At 41.8% G+C, this 18,666-nt stretch overlaps 1 protein-coding gene across 3 annotated transcripts in view; it reads left to right on the plus strand.

The window, feature by feature from the left end:
* The window catches only part of METTL24 (methyltransferase like 24), a 67,370-nt gene that overhangs the window by 6,193 nt on the left and 42,511 nt on the right, over window positions 1-18,666 (plus strand). The window lies entirely within an intron of this gene.

An 18,666-nucleotide genomic window follows, 5' to 3' on the forward strand; every position in this document is an offset into this window, starting at 1 on the left:
GAAGTGAGGATCACGCTGTAAAAATAGCAGATACTGTCAGCACTGTTTTAAGGACATTGAGCACTTGGAGACATAGTCCTTCACGCCTGTGTTTATAATTTCGTGAACATATAGCAACAGCATTCTTGGTTGCTGAAATAATGACACAAAAGGCATCCTGAATTGAATACATCAATGTCACATGAGGTGTGCTGCTGCTCTGTTGCTCTCTCAGCTGTGGCAGTGCTGCCACTTGCCAGAACTGAAATGGCTGGGGAAGCACTGGGTTGACAGTCGTGGGTGCAGATGTGCATATACCTGCTGTCACTGCCAGCCTGATCCTTCCCCTGCTGTGGCTGCCACCCTGCCCTATCTTGGTCATGGTGGCGGTGGCACAGCAGTGGCATCCCACCTCATGCACAGTGAATGGATGAGATGTGGGGCATGCTCTGGGGAAAGTTAAACCCACAACTATGGAGCTTAAGTGCAACTAGCTTTCTTAGAATTGGTCCTATAGCATTCCTTAGGAATCCTCTGGGTGCAAAGGGCTTATAAGGGAGTTTGTGCTCTCAGTGCAAAGAAAGGGGAACTTTTCGCACACATGGATTTTATATAAACTCTTGGTTATCTTCTCCTGTGATCAAACCCATTTCGCCTGGGAGATTAATAGCATCACAGCACTAGGTATTGTGACTTCAAGCCATTGGCATCTGCATGGATAACTAAGGAAGACTTCAGGGAGTTCTTGTTCAAATATTGTCAGTCTGAAAGAGCAGACTGAGAGAGATTATTGTGTTTGCAATAAAAGGATGCCCTTTCATTGACAGTTGTTTTCAACAGCAAATAATCAGGTCCCAGGAGCACCAGCGCAACCTGGTACAAAATCAGGGGGGAGGGGAGTAGAGAAAGAATGAAAGAGAAGATATAGAAGCTCTGGAATTATTTTCGCAGTAACTGTGCAAGGAAAAGCTACTGATCTTTTAATTATATTTTAAAGCCTTTTCATTTGCAGTTAATAGACCAGAAAATACTGATTATAAAATGGTTCCTGGCAGTGATGTCTCTTGCAAGCTTACTAGGTTAATGATCACACAGCAGAGCCATGATCCTTGCATGCTTACCTTAGCTTTTAAAAAATTAGTCTTGCTTCATACATTTTTGAGCAGCAGCTGGGGAATCCTATCTTTCAGGGTGGGGGAAACTCATAGCGTGACATGCTGTAATTATAATCACCTAGCAAAATCTCATCAAATTTGCAGGGTGATGGGCGATGAACAGAGAGCTCCGTCTTCCTTTCTCCCAGTAAGGTTCAAATTCTTTTCATCCCTTCCTGTTCCTCATTCTCTAGCTCTGCCCCCCACATCCCAGCAGTGGTTATTCTGCCCCAGCTCCTATGTCAAGGGAGGCAGACAGTTCTTACCAGCAAGCTGGTAAGAGGGTATTGCCTTGTTCTTCATTTCCTGCTAGCACTTTAGTCACAACAGCTAATGAGCAGGATCTGTTGGATCAACTTCCTAGCATTGCTTTTTTTGAGTGCGGGTGGATACTCTAAAATACACAGTTGGGCAATGCCATCTGTCACTAACTAGGGGCAACATTTCTTCATCAGGCAAGATACTACACCAAGGTAGGAGGTAGTGAGGATAAGGGATGCTGGAGACCTCTGACAGAAACTGGAGAGGAAAATGCTGATGTCCACTTATTTGTCCAGTGTCCAGAATGGAAATCAACCCAGCAATATGATCAGTTGTTGCTGTTTTCAGTCTTCAGATGATACATAATGGATGACTCCCCTTTCCCCAAGTTCATTTGTGTTTCCTTTGTATTGTATTGAAGTGAATGGCCTGTGCATTGAAATGAATGATGGGGCACAGCATAATAATACTGTGATTAATAACATCATTGGTTATGTAATTAATTGTGTGAAATTACACTACAGTGGACACTAAGAAAATAATGCAGTTTTTGTCAGAAGCTGAACTGCATCAGAACAGAAGCACTGTACATAATGAACATGGGTCAGAATGGAAATCAACACCTTCTTGCATCCCTAGCAGGGATGTGGTGGTGGTGGGAATTAAAAAACAAAAAAGTGTAAAAATTATTCTGGATGTTACGAGCTTTTAGACTCTGTTCCAAAACTGTATACTTAAAAAAATATCTCTGCTCGTTCTTACAGATACCAAGTTACACACCATTTCTGAGAACACAAAGGCCGCCCGTTACTCAGCTCCCTCAACACATCACAAGTTGATACACACAGGGCCCTAATTAGGCACAGAGCAGAAACAAAGAGAAGCACAGCAATCTGTATTTTAGCAAAGCTGATGATATATTCTGTGTGGCGCTAGGTGAGAGTGTTGAGTGATGCCAAATTGACTAAGAAGGTATTTTCCAAGGCACCAAAAAATGTAGCCATGTTGGTGTATAAGAAAAAACAACAACCTGCAAAATCTACAGCTGGGCAATGTAACAGAAGGGGGGGGGGGGCTGGGAGAGCTTGCTGATGCACTTCCTTGCATAATTTCCTTGTGAGTAGGTCAGCCATGCCCTGAAACTATATGGTAATTGCTGCCACTTTTCTTCAACACTTACAGCCTCCAGACAGGAGGGAGTTCTAGAGTGCTTGAGGAAATACTAAAACCCGGGACTATGAAGTAGCATTTAGTTTCCATGACCCTCTCCAGGGTGCAAGATCTATCTCAGTTTACAAGGAGCAATAGGGCTAGTATCCAGCTGCCTTTCCTTCTTGCGGATACAGTGCGACTAGCTCTTCTCTCCATTGAAATCCCATTATTTCACCCCAGGAGCATAGGTTTCAGTGGCTAGACATGTGAGAGATTATGTGAATCCTAGAGTTTGGCTGAAATGCACTTCAGACCCCAGCAGCCAAATGCTATGAAGTTTAATTAAGAATAATAAAAATGGATAGAGCAGGCTATTGGAAAATAAAGGGACCCCCTAGCTAAAATTTATGCTGACCTAGCTATATATAGGCTTCTGGCTTCCCCATGAGTAACACAGTGTAGATGGTCTGTTGCAGGGTTTTCTGACTGGGAACTAATCTTGCTTGAAAAATTGCATATATGTGTAATATATTATTGGAAAAACATATGTGAATGCATATAAATACTGAATAGTATAATAGCTATTAAATGCATGCGGAGACACACCCATGTATTTATAAAATATAACCTGCAGTCTTCCTAGTGGGCTGAAACATAAAGCAGATAATAAATGGAGTGATTGCAATTTGTTAGAATGTAAGTAGTTTATCATTTCTAGAAAACATATCCATGTTCCTTTAGGATCTTTGTAACTTATTGATGCAGCTTGAAGTTATTTATGCTAGTCAGCCTTTTTTTGAGAGAATAAAGTAAAGGCGACATGCCGGCCTTCTTAAGGAGCCAGATAATTTATTAGAGTAATAGAATTCTGTATACAAATATGCTGAAGGCCATGCATACCAGTGGAATGAAAGCTATAATTTGGAATCTACTGTTGTGGTAATAACTCAGCAGCATTTAGAGCAGAGGCAATTGAGCTGTTTCCAGCCTCATTTACAGGAGCTAGCAGCAAACTTAGTTGAACAAGTGGGACCTGCAACAAAGTCTTGCCGTTTTGGAGTCCTCCTCTAGCCAACCACACCCTCTTCCAGGCCACTCCATTCTATTCCATTCTGGTTTTATATTCTCCCTCCCCCCAAAAAGTCATTCAGCATTCTGTGGTCACAAAGACGTTAAGCAGCTCAGTTGGTAGAGCTTGACACTCCTAATCTCAGGGTTGTGGGTTTGAGCCCCACATTGAGGGGTTGGACTTGATTACCCATGATTCCTTCCAAGCCTACGATTCTAAACCTCTAAGCATGCTAAGTCCTTACTGGACCTTATTGGGGTCATCCTGTCCTCTGGAAAAATCCTAACTTCTGGTTGGAGAGCAGTGGGGCTGACCAGAGCAGTGGGGGCCACCATTTTTTGATTTTGTTGTTGGGCTGGCAACAAGTGGGTACAAGAAAGAAATCCAGATCTGACTCCTCTCTGTTAAACCAGTTTGGGATCCATTGGACCCTTGGCTGGGCCATTTGCACTGCCTATCTCTCCTCATCCTTCCCTGTTTGAGGACATTACATTGGATACTGCTGGCACTGGCAACAGCCTACAGTGTTGGTGGGTGCAGCAAAGGCCCCTGCAGTATTGGATCCTCTGCCACATCAGTGCAGGTTAGGATTGCTCTGCCCATTGGCCTTTGGTCTGATCCAACAGGGTCTTCTTATGTTATAAGTAACTACTGGAAATGTTAATTTACTGATCTTTTATATCCTGGTAATCCTACACCTGAAAATAGTTAATATTGCTTGAAGATACAGCCATTAACACTCAGGTGGTAGGAGAGGTATTTGCGTGCAACAATAATGTATAATAAAAATAAAAAACCCTTGTTGCTTAAAGGCTTAAGGTTGTTGTTGTTTTTAAATCTTTTAAAAAAAAATAATTGGGGGAATTCATTCTGCTCAGCAGATTTTTGCTTGTAAAAGACTACAGGGTTTTTTTTTATTTTTCTTGCTTTAGGCATAGTAATGCTATTTAGTGCTTTTAATGAAATTTTTTTAATAAAGGTGTGGTTCTTTTAAAGTAGTCAGAAGCAAGTGAAGCACAGTGGATCTTGTTTCAGACTTATTAGCCAACACGTAGCTAGTTCTTCTTAAAAAACAAAACCTGCAGTTACACTGCTATGCTCACTTTCTTGAGAGTAACTTTCATTTAACCTGTTGTGATTTAAAGCCAAATAAACCTGTATAGAATTGGACCAAGAGGATGGGGATGGATATAGCTCAGTGGTATAGTACATTGTGTTATAAGTTTGGGGGTTGGGTGGGAAGAAGTAGGCTGTATGTGAGAGCCACCTAAGCCCTGGATCCAGCAAGTGTTAAAATATAAGGCAGGATAGCTTCCTGAGTTGAGGGAATATCCTAGGTTATTAAGGCAACAAAGGAAGTGGCTTGGCACCACCATCATGGTTAGTTAGAGGGATGAAGAGCTTAGAATTTTAGTGATGGGGGCCAGAAGTGAAGCAGCAAGTTGGAGAGAGAGTGAGAGTAATGTCTGAAAGCAATATTTGATTTCAGTTTGGGTTATGGGAGAAGCAAGATCCTTTTGGGGTGCTGTGAACCGCTCCATCATTTGCTCAGGTTGTACATATGTGTAAATAAACCATATATCATAAAGACACCAGAGTCTCCACTGTGCCTCATTCCCAAAGGAAACATGGACCTTGGGTGAGCGCCTGGAACCCCTGGAATCTCACACTGCTCAGAGATTGGGGTGGCATGCAGCAATACTTTGCCTGCGAAAGGTCCCAGGTCCAATATTTGGTGTCTCCCATTAGGCTGCAAAAGACCTGCCTGAAACGCTGGAGAGTCACTGCCAGTCAGAGTTGACAATATTGAGCTAGATGGAACAAAAGTCTGACTTGGTAAAAGGTAATTTCCTGTGTTCCTGTGATGCTCCTTTTTGCTGTACTGTATGTATTACAGGACATTTCTTTTTAACTAGACAGATTCTTATCGCTCCCTCTCATAGTGTACTCAGTCAAGGCCCTATCAATCTGGAAGTAAAATGTGGGCACCTTAAAGAAGGTGCTGGTTTCCAAGCATTTTGGTGACCCTGCACCCCACCGGGGAAATAGAGATGTAATTTTGTAAAGGAAAAGGAATGATACCCTCCCAACAGCCCACGAGTATGCCCTGTGTTTTCCAGGGATGTCTGATGAAAAAGCAAAACAGAAAAGATGGAAGATGTAGGTGAAAGAATTAGCTGCCTTGAGCTCCATACAGTTCATAGAATGCTGAAGAAGGTGTGACTTGCTCTGTGGAACTCTGGAACCAAACACTTAAAAGGGTGGAGAGATACTGCAACATTTTGCTGCAAGCCCTGCTTGTGATTTGAGATTTAAAATTACATTTAACCTTTTTCTTGCAAATGCTATTTCTCTGTCAAATTCAAAACCCGTTTGTTTTAAACCTGTATATAAAGAGAAAAAAAATACACCCCAACATACAACCAACCCTTTAGAATATGCATGACTTTTTTTTTTAATTAACTGGATTTCTGTGTTCAAAGACCAGATGTTCATTGTCAGCTGGATCCACTCAAAACGGTCTTTAATTTCAGAGCCTAGAGGAGATTTCCAAATTTCCAATTTCTACCTTTCTAGTACCCTGGTGGGCCTCCAGATTTTAAAAGCTGTGGTTATGCTTTCAAGCACTTGAAACTAAGAGTATATTTCTAAGTATGGTGTATAAATAATAAGCCATTAGTGGTAGTGCTCTCCAGAGTCCTGAAAGCCTCCAAAGTAAAACTAAAAATCTGGCAATCGACTGGAAGACCTGCTTTTGGGGGTTAGAGATCACAATCTCCCAAGCACTTGATTTTACTGATTAATAATTAAAAGCATCTGGTTCATTTGGATGAGCATCCCATTTTGAGCTTATCGTCTGGGAAATGGCCTGTTTGAAGTCAAGCACCACTTACTCCTTACAGACCAATGTTTGTCTAGGGTTAGGCAGACTTAAAAGTTGGCTGGCTTAGCTTGCTTAGTGATCTGGATTTATTGGAATGCTCTGCTATAGGTGGGAGATCAAAAATAGTATAGCTGACCTGTCAACAGTGATGGGCAAGGTTGGTTTTGGCAACTTGGACATTAAGTGGAAAAGGAGTTGATAAGTTTAAATCAGGCTATCTCTTTAAGAGCCCCATGGCAAGAAGAGAGGAGGCAGCCATAGTTTCTTCCACTTCACTTGACCATTCCATTCCATTGCTCTCACCCCTTTGCATGCAGCTTGTGTGAGTGAGCAGCACCAAATCCAAAATCAGCTGATGTGTGGAAGTGTCTGTGGTCAAGAAAAGACCTGGCTGCATCCACTCTTGCTGCTGAAGAGTTGTTAGAGAGGTGTGCTCCCCTATTTGCATTTTGATCCTTCTCTGTCCTGCATTGCATATATTACTGATTCTTCCCCTTGCTGCTTTCCTCCTGTGAGCATGAGAAACTTCAAAGAACATGTGCAAAAACATGGAATCATAGTTGGAAGGGATCCCGAGGGTCATCTACTCCAACCCGCTGCATTGCAGGAATCCTGCTCACAGCTGTCCCGAGGTGGGCTTAAAACACTAACTTTCTGGTTAACAGGCAGACACACTGACCCATTGCGCCACAGAGGCATGCAACATGTTACAGTGGTACCTCAGGTTAAGAACTTAATTCGTTCTGGAGGTCTGCTCTTAACCTGAAGCACCACTTTAGCCAGTGGGGCCTCCTGCTGCCTCTGCGCTGTTGCTGCACGATTTCTTTTCTCATCCTGAAGCAAAGTTCTTAACCCGAGGTAATATTTATGACTTAGCAGAGTCTGTAACCTGAAGCGTATGTAACCCGAGGTACCACTGTATATTGCAATATAACATGGCTGTATAAATGTTAAAACTGCATCTCAGCCACAGGTTTAGAATTTGCATTCTAAACCAACAATTCAGCCAGTCTTGTATGTGAAAGTTTCTCCTAGGGAGGGAATTATCTTTGTAGCCCTTTGGCAGCTACTGGCCCACTCCCAGCATCCCTGAGAGATCTAACCATTCTGGTCAGTAACGTCATTACTAAATCTGGAGAGTGAGTTTTCGAGCCCCAGGATTCCCTAAAGTCCCTTGGTAGGCTGGATTGTAGCAAGCTATGGTCACCAGCATTAAGCAAAGGCCTCCCGATGGTCTCCTGGCAGCAGTCATTCCAGCAGACTGCAGCAATGGGACAGATGGGACGCAAGGTCCACAGTTGCACCTTTCCCTGAACAGTTTTCATTTGAACTGGTCTTTGGAAGAGCTTTATAACTTTAAGAACTGGTGCCTGAGTTTGCTTGTTTTCCTTCTCCCTCCTCTTCCTCCTTTGCGATGTGCCTTTTAGGTTGTAAGCCAGCTACCTTTTAGGTAGGTAATGACAGTCTTGTTTATAACTGATATTATATAAGCTACCCTGGGAGCTTTTTTTGCTGAAGAGTTGGGCAAAAATAGTTTAACGAAATCACAGGGGTTGGTGCTGCACATTTCCCATCCTCTGTTGTGCTGATAGACGCTTTGGTGCTTCAACATGTGCAGTCCCAGGTATCTAGGCAACAGCCCCACCTCAGACCGTGGTGTTTCTGACTTGATCCCTGGAGTCCCTGACACTTTCCTTTAAATTTAGATTTAGAGGCTAAGCTCCTTGGGGCAGGGACCTATCTTTTTACCTCTGTAAAGCACCCTGTATATTGACAATGAAATAAATGATTGATTAAGTAATATTTGACTGTTTCCTCTGGCCCATCATTTATTTAAAAAATCATTTATTGCTCTTACACTTGTTAATATTCCCTCTCTCAAAGGCTCAGGGTGGATAATAACTCTTAGTGCATTTCATAATGAAACACTGGTGTACAATATATTAAAATAATAAAAAAGAGCCTGCACTTAAAAGACCTTTCCCTCTACTAATCCCCTACCACTAGATTATTGTCTGAATAAAAAAGACATTGCATTACTTCCTGGGGATTTCGACTCAGTTAATTTGTGCACTTGTCATTATTATGCTTTTTAATATTGTGCTTCAGAATTAATTGCTTTTAATTATTAAAAACATAAGCTCACATGAGAAATGCAGTAAAAGTGGAGCAAGACACTTTTGCTCAATTCAGGGAAGATGATCTGCACAGGGCAGGCCTTGTTGGATCAGGAACCATATGCAACAATCAGAGGCTCATGATCTGTTTGTGTTCCGTGCATCCAATTACGGATGTTGTCTTTCCGCACAGCATTGCTTTCAATGATGATCAGGTGGGGTTTCTAGAACGTACAAAGACTGGTAACATGGGCATTCCAAAGTGATACTTTACTAAGGCACAGCAATCTTAGGAGTGCCCCTCATTATTATCGTTTTTTTACAGCTCTGAAGTGTGCTTTGCTTTTGACATTTGGCCTGGGAAGACTTGACGTCTCCCCTCCTGGCTTCCCTTAGCACACAAGCTAGTTTACAAATGCGGCTGCTATTGAGCGCTCAGTGGGTAGCTGCACTGGGTAGCTAATTTTTGGCACAAGGCCTTTGTGGGTCAGCTTCAAGTTTTGAGATAACATGCTCTATTATTATAGGGCTGTGGGATGGATTCCACATGTGGTCAGACTGCTAAACGGCATGAAATCGAATACTGATGGAGAGTGAGAGCATTATTTAACGAACTGATACAAAGAAGGCATTGTACGCGTACACAATGCTGATGCTGTCAAGGAAAGCCTTAAAAAGGCTCTCTCAGGGAAATGCCTTTGAAGTCTAAAAATAGAGGGGGGGGGGGACCTACTACTGACTCTTTGCAAGCCCTTCCTCCTCCAAGCTTTCCACTTACCGTAACTGGGTGGGAGTTTGACTCTCGGGCAATTACCTGCTGCTTCAAAGGAAGCCGTCTCTGCTTCCAGCAAACACCCTGTGACATTCAGCCAACAAACCCTCAACCTTTTAGGAGCAGACTTTGTAGCTACAACTATGTTTCCCTCCAGTAATGCTGCATTACAAAATATTTAAACTCCAGTTCTAGACATGTTCATGTTCAGTAAGGCAATCTATATTTCAGTGGTCGACTGTACAGATTAGCAGCTGAAAACGTGGTGAAATAGTTTCCCCCTGCTGTGTTTCAAATTGCATGTGCACATTGCTGTACACGCCAGAGAGGGGGTGGGAATGTCTTCACTTGATATGCATTGCCCCTTTGGTTTCCTCATGCCTGCAGGACCCCCCCCCCTCCCATTCCTGTTCACAAAGCTGTCATCTTCTGTCTCAAGAGTAGCACATCTCGACTTAACTGCAGAGTGATTGTGGCTTATATGTTCAAATCAGACGAAAGCTGGTTTGATAGGAAATGCATCAAACAACACTTTCTCAAGGAACTGCAGGTTCAGTATGAATCGTGGCTGACCTCATGTGAACACAACTTCAAACACCAGCAGCAGGAGAGCACTGGAGCCAGGAGTACACAGGAATGTGTGCATAGCCGCAGAACTCTTTTAAAATTGCCATCACTTTAACTTTACCTACAGAGGCTGCAGAATAGCTATAAGAATGTCACCTTTTGAGTAGCTAAGCACAAATTGTTGGTGCAGCCAGTATAAATGTCAAACAATCGCTGGTGTTTGCAGTGTGGAGTGAGGCAGTTCAGTTGCAGAAATGTGGTGGGCTTCTTTGCAAAATTAGTTTTCCTCCCTCAGCAATTCATTAGCTTGCTTCAGTCACAGATGTTAGTAGAGCAAATCATGAACATGGGGAAAATAGCCTCTAGGGTCTGTTTCCTATCCTTTTTACTGCAGGTAAATTGTTTGCATTGCATTATCAATGAATTTACATTCAGGATACAATATGTATTAAGAATTAATAGTTCTCAATCTCAAGCCACAAGAGACTTATCACTGGCTGTGTACACACGCTGCAGCTGAAAATGGATTCGATGCGTCTCATTTGTGCATGTTTTTTGCATAGTCAAGATGATCTTCTCATCTTAAGTGGCAGACTGCAATTCCCACCCCCGTGCTTTACTTCAGATTTTCTCAATTTGTGGATAATGCTGAGGGGGGTGGGGAGGAAATCCCAGCCTAAAAGTGCATGCTACCTGACTGTGGACATTCTAAAGTGTATTGTTTTAGTGGATTTTTTTAAAAAAATTAAAAATTAATTTCTATACCACTCTTCATCCAAGGCTCATGGAGCAGTTTGCAATATAAAAACAAACATAGCATAGTAACAAATAAAGCATGTAAACCATGGCTTCATTTGTAACCTGCACCCAGCAAACACCCCCTTCCCCTAGTTTAAAAGGCCATTGATTGTTTCGTTAGCCAAAGGCCTGGGAGAAGAGGAATGTTTTTGCTTTGCCCCACATATATGGTGATGTTTTGCTGGTTGCAACGACCATCTAGTAACACACTTTCTACTTCTGTTGACGAGGTGCTCCATGGGTTGTTGGTGGGATTGGTCAACACACGTGATGTTGTTTTGAACAGCTGTTTTTGTGCAAGTCGGGTAAAGTGGTACCTCAGGTTACAAACACCTTGGGTTACAAACACTTTGGGTTACAGACTCCGCTAACCCGGAAGTAGTACCTTGGGTTAAGAACTTTACCTCAGGCTGAGAACAGAAATCGCACGGTGGCAACGGGAGGCCCCATTAGCTAAAGTGGTACCTCAGATTAAGAACGGACCTCCGGAACAAATTAAGTTCGTTACCGGAGGTACCACTGTACAGTGGTACCTCGGGTTACAGATACTTCAGGTTACATATGCTTCAGGTTACAGACTCTGCTAACCCAGAAATAGTGCTTCAGGTTAAGAACTTTGCTTCAGGATGAGAACAGAAATCGTGCTACGGCGGCAGCAGGAGGCTCCATTAGCTAAAGTGGTGCTTCAGGTTAAGAACAGTTTCAGGTTAAGAACGGACCTCCGGAACGAATTAAGTATGGTACTTAACCTGAGGTACCACTGTATATCATGAAGCTCGTATCTCAGAAATAATGGGAAAGAATGACTGCCTTCACAGGTAAACGAATACCTGTGTGTTTGCCCACAATGGACTTCAAGTTTCCAGAATTCAGGAAGGGTAGGGAAATATAAATTGAGGGGGAGGAAGTGACAATGCACCCCATCAAGCACAGCCCATTAGGATGGCTGAGAAACATTGAGACAGAGTTCAGTTGAAAGATCTCATGTGTGGACAAACATGTACAAAAGCGCACGGGGTGAGGGGGAATGAAACTGTGTGATCCATGTACACATATTAAACTGTCTCATGTGTACATAACAGTTTGAGCCACTCATAGTCAAGTTTGGTTTCCTGAATCTGCAAGATAAATGCTGGAGATCCAACTGGGTTAAAGGAAGTATGGAGGAAAGATCTGAATATATGGATTGAACAGACATCCTGGAATGGCTTATATAGTAGGAAAAATAGCAATTTTCTCAGTAAATCAAATGTTAGAGACGTTTTGTGTTTCCATGACTCACATATTTATTGCTAGTCCTTGACTTGTGATGGTTATGTTAATCTTGGCTGTAATGCTGAAGAGCAATTAGAGAATTAATTAGCTGGATTTCTGTTTTTCACACTTATAAAATGGGCATGTAAGGATAAAGATTGTGTCTTTCTTTTTGTCCATCTGTCTTGTAAGCAGAAGACATGTTGGCACACACAGGGAAGTGGAAATGTTTTGGATTGTAGTTGCTGGCTGACATTGAGCAGTGCTGCCAGCAAATAAAATGACTCCAAGTGGGGGACACAATCAGTCAGATTTAGCAACATAGGATCATGGAATATTGGCTGAGCAATTCACTTGAAAAAAAATTGAGGCACAGAAAGAAACCAAAGAAAATATATGTTAAAAAAATATTGTCAGGAAAGTGATCGTGAATCTGGCACACATTGCCCATTGATGTAATGTGAAAATGGTCTTTTAAAACAAGCAGACCCCCCCCCCCCCAGCAGGTGCTAAATATTTCTCTCTGGTCATGGAATATTGCTGGTTCTTAATGTTTTCATTTCTTTTCTTCACGTACAAACACCTCTGCTTAAGCATTTGGTTCTGACCTGAGGCAAACCCATGGCTCCCCAGGTGGTAGAACATCTGCTTTGCATACAGAAGGTCCCATGTACAATCCTCATCATTTCCAGATAGGACTGGGAAAAGATTCCCTGCCTGAAGCCCAGGAAAACCAGTGGCACAGCAGAGAATCAGGCTGAAAGATCTCTAAACCTGAGAGCTGTCCTTGTGGCATATGGAGCAAGAGAGCTAGGCTCTGCTACCAGCCATTGTCCCTGGTCCAAGACCTCTGGTGCCTTGCAGCATGGGTATGGCTGTTGTAGATGTCATTTACTTCACAATTATGTTATTTCCATGTGGTCCATGCACTGCCGCTGACGTCTAGATTAGCTTGCTACATACGGTAGATCAGAGAATTTAGAATATAGCAACCTGACAGCAACTGGTATGGGAATTACTTACATGACACAGATGATCTATGTGATGGGTGGTACTTCACATTATAGCATGTAGGGTGCTGTTCATGGCAGTCTCCCTGTGAGCAAACTGATCAAGATCCAAAGTTCTCTGAAACTAGTTCCATGAGCTGAAGGGGGAGGGTAAGACTTCTTGTTCGTAGACAGCATTCCCCATGCCAAAATGGAAGCTGCTTTCCAAACTGAGTGGACTTTCAAAATACAGTTTTTGCAATATGACATGTAGGTCAGGCAATCCAGAGGTGAAGGAATCCAAAAAACACAAATATTGGGATAGCACAAGTCTCTTGTGTGAGCCCAAGCATGGGAATATAAGAAGAGTTCTGCTGGATCAGACCATGTCCAGCATTCTTTTCTAACAGTAGCAAAACAGAAGCCCGTGGGAAGCCCACTGTCAGGACATGAAGACAATAGTATTTTCCTGCTTGTGATTTCTAGCAACTGGTGTTCAGAGCAGCTCTTTGTACCCAAACCATAATATACAGGGCTGGCTGCCCACGACTTAACTCTCATCCATGCTATTGCTATGGGAAAGAAGGATAGTACACTGTCACCTGCTCTCGGGCAAGCGGACACATCGGTGCCAGCCATAATAAAGTATATGGGTGTAAGTAGAGTTTGGAGAACAACATTATGGCCATCAATTGAAGTGAAGAGTTAGGGAGTAACAGCAGGCTCACACACTGAATTCACATGTAGAAAGCAGCCGTACATCCTGTCAAAGGTTTTGTCCATGTAGCCCAGTGTGGAATGACTGGGAGTGGCATAGTTCTCTGCCCTTGAGGGTAAAGCAACCCCCCCTTTAAACAAGGAGTATCAGTGACAAGGCAGAGCCCACCAGCTGATATCCAAAGACCCTTGTAGTCTGTCATTCCAGTGATATAATAGCTACTTGTAAACTTGGCCTTTGAATGCTTTATTATTGCAGTGTTGCCATTTCAGAAGGACACATGAGACGATTTTAATTGCAGATTATTTAAAGGGCGCATATGCTGAAAGAGAGAGTGGTCTCCAGGGGAACATCAACACAGATTACTGTCTAATTAGGCCAAAGAAAACACTTAAAAACAACAACCTGACCTTTGCATGATTCTAGATATTAAACAGATTCTCAAAAACATATAACTGTCTCATGGAAGAGAACATCTTCCATGAAAAGAAACATATTCCATGCAAGAAAAGTTTGCATGTTGGATAATTATTTTTTTTCCTACAGCTGTTATAGCACTGCTTAAAACACAGATAGAAATCATAAAGATGGACATCTAATGACTAAAAATGCATTGATGTATAATCAGGGTATAATCAGGTGCTTGATGAAAAGTACCTTAAAATTTTTTAAATGGTGGGCACCTCTTCATTCTTCTTTGATCTCACATTCTTAGGCCCAATTTGTTCACTCTACTTTTTTTAGTCTTGTTGGAATGCACCATGTGATTTTGTCAATGATGTCATAAGGCCACATCTTATGAGATGATGTCTCTTACGTGAGGCACCAGAGACAACCAGCATCAGTAGGAATGTGGACCATTATTGAGTCAAGGGATTGTGAGAGCAGAGAATAAGGGAAATGGCACTACTTTGAATACGGTCCAATATGTATAAATGAGTCAAGCCTTATGCTATACTATATTTCTGCTGCACAATTTTATAAGATACATAAGTATTTTTATACAGCTATATGCATCTGTTTACATATTGGTTACTTTAGGCAACTTGGATTGTATAAACAGTGTATGATATGCTAGACTTATTCATATTGTTAGCAGGATTTTTATTATTATTTTTAGTGGTTAGGTAGGGGGAATTAACTTCTTTTCAAAATTGAGGAATAGGATGGGAGTTAGAAAAAATCCATGCAGAGAAACTTGACACTGAGATTTTCAAAACATTCCATCCCTATCTTGTGGTTACTGAGGTTCTTCGTGAGGAAGAGAAAGGATTAAAAACAAATAAGGAAATGCAATTTTTATAATAGCTGAAATACCAGCTCTGTTCTGCTGTGACACCACTCTGTGCATCAGATGTTAAGTGACACACAGGCTCCTTAAAAATGTAACATCTGTACTAGCTGTCAGATATTCTGCAAAGCTGTGCACTCTCTTAGATGAAGACAACTGTAGTATTAAACATCTTCTGTTGTGGGGTTTATTTTATATTCCCATGGAGCAGTCCAGTAAACATTATGCCATGCTAGAAAGAATGTGGAACTTAAACACTGTGCAGTGCACCACATTGCATTTATTTCCATATGATTTTATGCCTAATTGTTTGTGAATTACACTTCCTTACAAAATATAGAGGACTTCCCATGGATGTACATGTACGGTAATTCTCAGACTTTGTCTTCTGTTTAAAAAGGTCTGCTTTACATCTGTATTACAGCCATTGTATGCAGGGAATCATTTGTAAAAAACCCAAACAAACAAACAAACAAACAAACAAACAAACACAAAGCACTGTAGGTGTGTTATGTATTTAGCAGTAATTTTTTAAGACTGCAGTTAACAGTTAACATTTAGGTATGTACTGGATAAAAAAAGAGGAAATGTAAAACTATAGAAATCACAAGCTTTTGTGGTGGTGGTGTTTTTAAAATCATGTTTTAGCTTCTCAAGTTGTGCTTCATCTATATGCTGCTGGTCCTGATATGAGAAATGACATCTGTGGATAAGAATTTTGTGCTTTAGAAATCTGTGTCCTAATTGGATCCGTTCATTAACTTTGAAAGGAATTTGTGTCAGCCATTGGACAGGAAATCTAATTGTGTTTAAATCTATGCCCTACCATATTCTTGTTACTGTCAAGATCAGAGGTCCAAAAAATCTTGACTTGCGGAGGTTTTAGACTGTCATTAATTTTTGGTGGGATTCAATCATATCTCAGCAAATTCAGACTGTACAATTAAAGCTGATGTGGAGCCCTTGTGAAATAAAGCTTGGACTTTTTGTGACAAGGAAAGTGAACAGAAAATGCACTGAAAAGTGTGGGATAATACTTGCTCTGATGAGTGCTCTTTAAATGGCCTTCGGCATCTAACCTCTTCGCAAACAAATAAGGCTGAATGCTCATTAAACATGTCATCTAGAAGCAACTTTGAACTTGGATAATAGTTTTTCTTTTTTCTTTTTCAGACACACACGCACCCCCTCCTGCACCCACAACCCAATGTTCCTGGCCTGACAAGTTGGCTGGTAACACTTCCTCTTCCTGAGATTGGCTTCCTATCTAGGACCCATTTGTCTCAAATGTCTGTGGAACTATCAGATTATTTTCCATAGCTGGTACCACCATCTCCAATTTGCTTTGCCAATGTTTACAAGCACCTGGCAGTTATATTTGGATTACCTGACATTCCCATTTATCATGTAGAGTTTAAATTGACTCCTATTTTGTCTTGAGGCTGTTGTGATTTTCTATCAATAATATACTTGGCCCATAATATCTCTGGGATGAATGGACTGGCACATACCTCTGTGCTGCTAAAGCAGCCGCTTGTGCCAGGTTAGCAGGGCAGAGGACATAAAAGTATAATACTGCAATTGCACTGATGTACATTCAAACATGTTGAGAGACAGCATACTTCTATCCTACTTTTTAATTCCCCTGCTTCTGCTTTTACATGGTGCTACCAGTGGTCTTCCATTCAAGGGGCTGATCAGGTCCACAGCTGGTTAGCTTTAGCAATGCTGCAGCATTAGTTGCTCTTGGACAATTCACTGCTCCCCAAAATTTCTTATTCCTTTTTAAAATGTCAGATTGATTTGCCATGAGCCAAGCTGTTCTGTTGTGATAAGCATAGTGAAATCCCTCTCTGTACAGCCCAGCTTGTATTTGTTGGTTGATGGTGAAAAACAGGTGATTCTTTACATAAAATACTTTAGAAGTATTTCTTTACATAAAAATGGTAAAATGGGTCTAAAGCTTGGGGGCATGAGATAAAAGGAACGATTTGGGCCCTTTGGATTTCGACTGAGGGAAAATAAGCTTTTGAGTTCTTAGCAGTCTTGAGGTCTGTTTCTGCTTTAGCACTGCTTGGTTTTGTATATCTTATCTTCCCCTGCCAGTAACATCCCCCCCCCAACCGTTGGCCATGCTGACTGGGGTTGATGGGAGTTGGGAACCAACAACTGTTTGAGGGTGCCATGTTGGCTAACCTAGACACATGTCTTTCCACAAAAAGTAACTACATTAGATCTGCCATGATAAAAAATTCTTCTCAGAAAGGTGGCAAGTATTTTATTTTTGAAAATAAAGACACAAGTTCAGTTTGTTGCAGCAGATGTTTTCCCCACCCGCTGCAAGCTATATGTAAAAATACATTTAAAATGTAGGTTTGGATATGCTAAAGTTCACTTTCTTTTGTGTGGTACATGCACTGCCTGCCACAAAGACATTTCTGAATTAACTGGACTCAGGTCTGCATATGTCCTTGGTTTCTGCCTGGGAATGTGTTGTCAATTCTCATTCTCATCTCTGCCTTCTGACCTGTCAGAATTCCAGCCTTCAAGTTCCTTCAAATGCTGTCTGGCTGTAGGAAAGTTTTGAATGGTTTTGGAAAGCTTCATGCTTCTCCCTCCCAATGGGTCCAGGCAATTCAACACTGCTGCCTAGAAATGAGATAGCAGTGACAGATGCTGCAAGTTGGTATTTCAGCTTCAGTTTTGAAGGGCATGCAAGCTCATTCATTGACCAGTAATGGAAAGTTAAGAGAGCGCAAAAGAACAGTTTAAGTGATGGAAAAACCGAAGTCTGCTTTTTGGCTGTCAACTGCAAAAAAATTCTAAAATGTTCTTTTCATCATTCCTCTACAAGGGGACGAGGGAGAATTCTACCCTCATTGAACAAAAAGCTTTGTGTAGTGTTTTTGGCTCCCAGCAAGACAGTGTTTATTTAAGCTGCAAAAATATGACTCACACTATCCATTCATGGCTGTTGATCTGGTCTGACTCTCATCCTCCTTTTGTCTTTGAACTTTGCCCTTTCCCTCTCATTACATTCCACCCCGTTCCCTGCAATGTGTCTACCATCCATCCTTGCAAAGGATCCTTTTCTGGTAGTCCTAAGAATATGACCTCCATGAAGTCCGTTGTAGATGAATTCAGAGCCTGGCACCCAATTTACTTTTGTTTCTGTTAGTGTTCTTGAATGGTACAAGGCGTTTCTATCACAGGCTCTGAGGTTTTTTATGATAGAAACAGGGTTACCAATGTAGTACAGTGGTACCTCAAGTTAAGAACTTAATTTGTTCTGGAGGTCTGTTCTTAGCCTGAAACTGTTCTTAACCTGAGATACCACTTTAGCTAATGGGGCCGCCGCACTGCCATTGCGCAATTTCTGCTCTCATCCTGAAGCAAAGTTCTTAACCTGAAGTAATAATTTCGGGTTAGTGGAGTCTGTAACCTGAAGTGTCTGTAACCCGAAGTACCACTGTACTCATGGGTGGAATGGCATGGGCACTCACAAAGCCTTCGACCTCCCACGCTCACTGCCCCCTTGGTCACGAGGAGGTTACCTTTTCTCTTTCTTGAAAAGCACATAGTGTCACTCTTCCCATTTCATCTTTAAACACAGTTTCCCATTTTCTCTTTAAGCTCTTTGTGCTTTCCAAGGCCCAGATCA

The sequence above is a fragment of the Podarcis tiliguerta genome (assembly GCF_965153285.1).
Source record: "Podarcis tiliguerta genome assembly, chromosome: 3".
Lineage (NCBI taxonomy): Eukaryota > Metazoa > Chordata > Lepidosauria > Squamata > Lacertidae > Podarcis > Podarcis tiliguerta.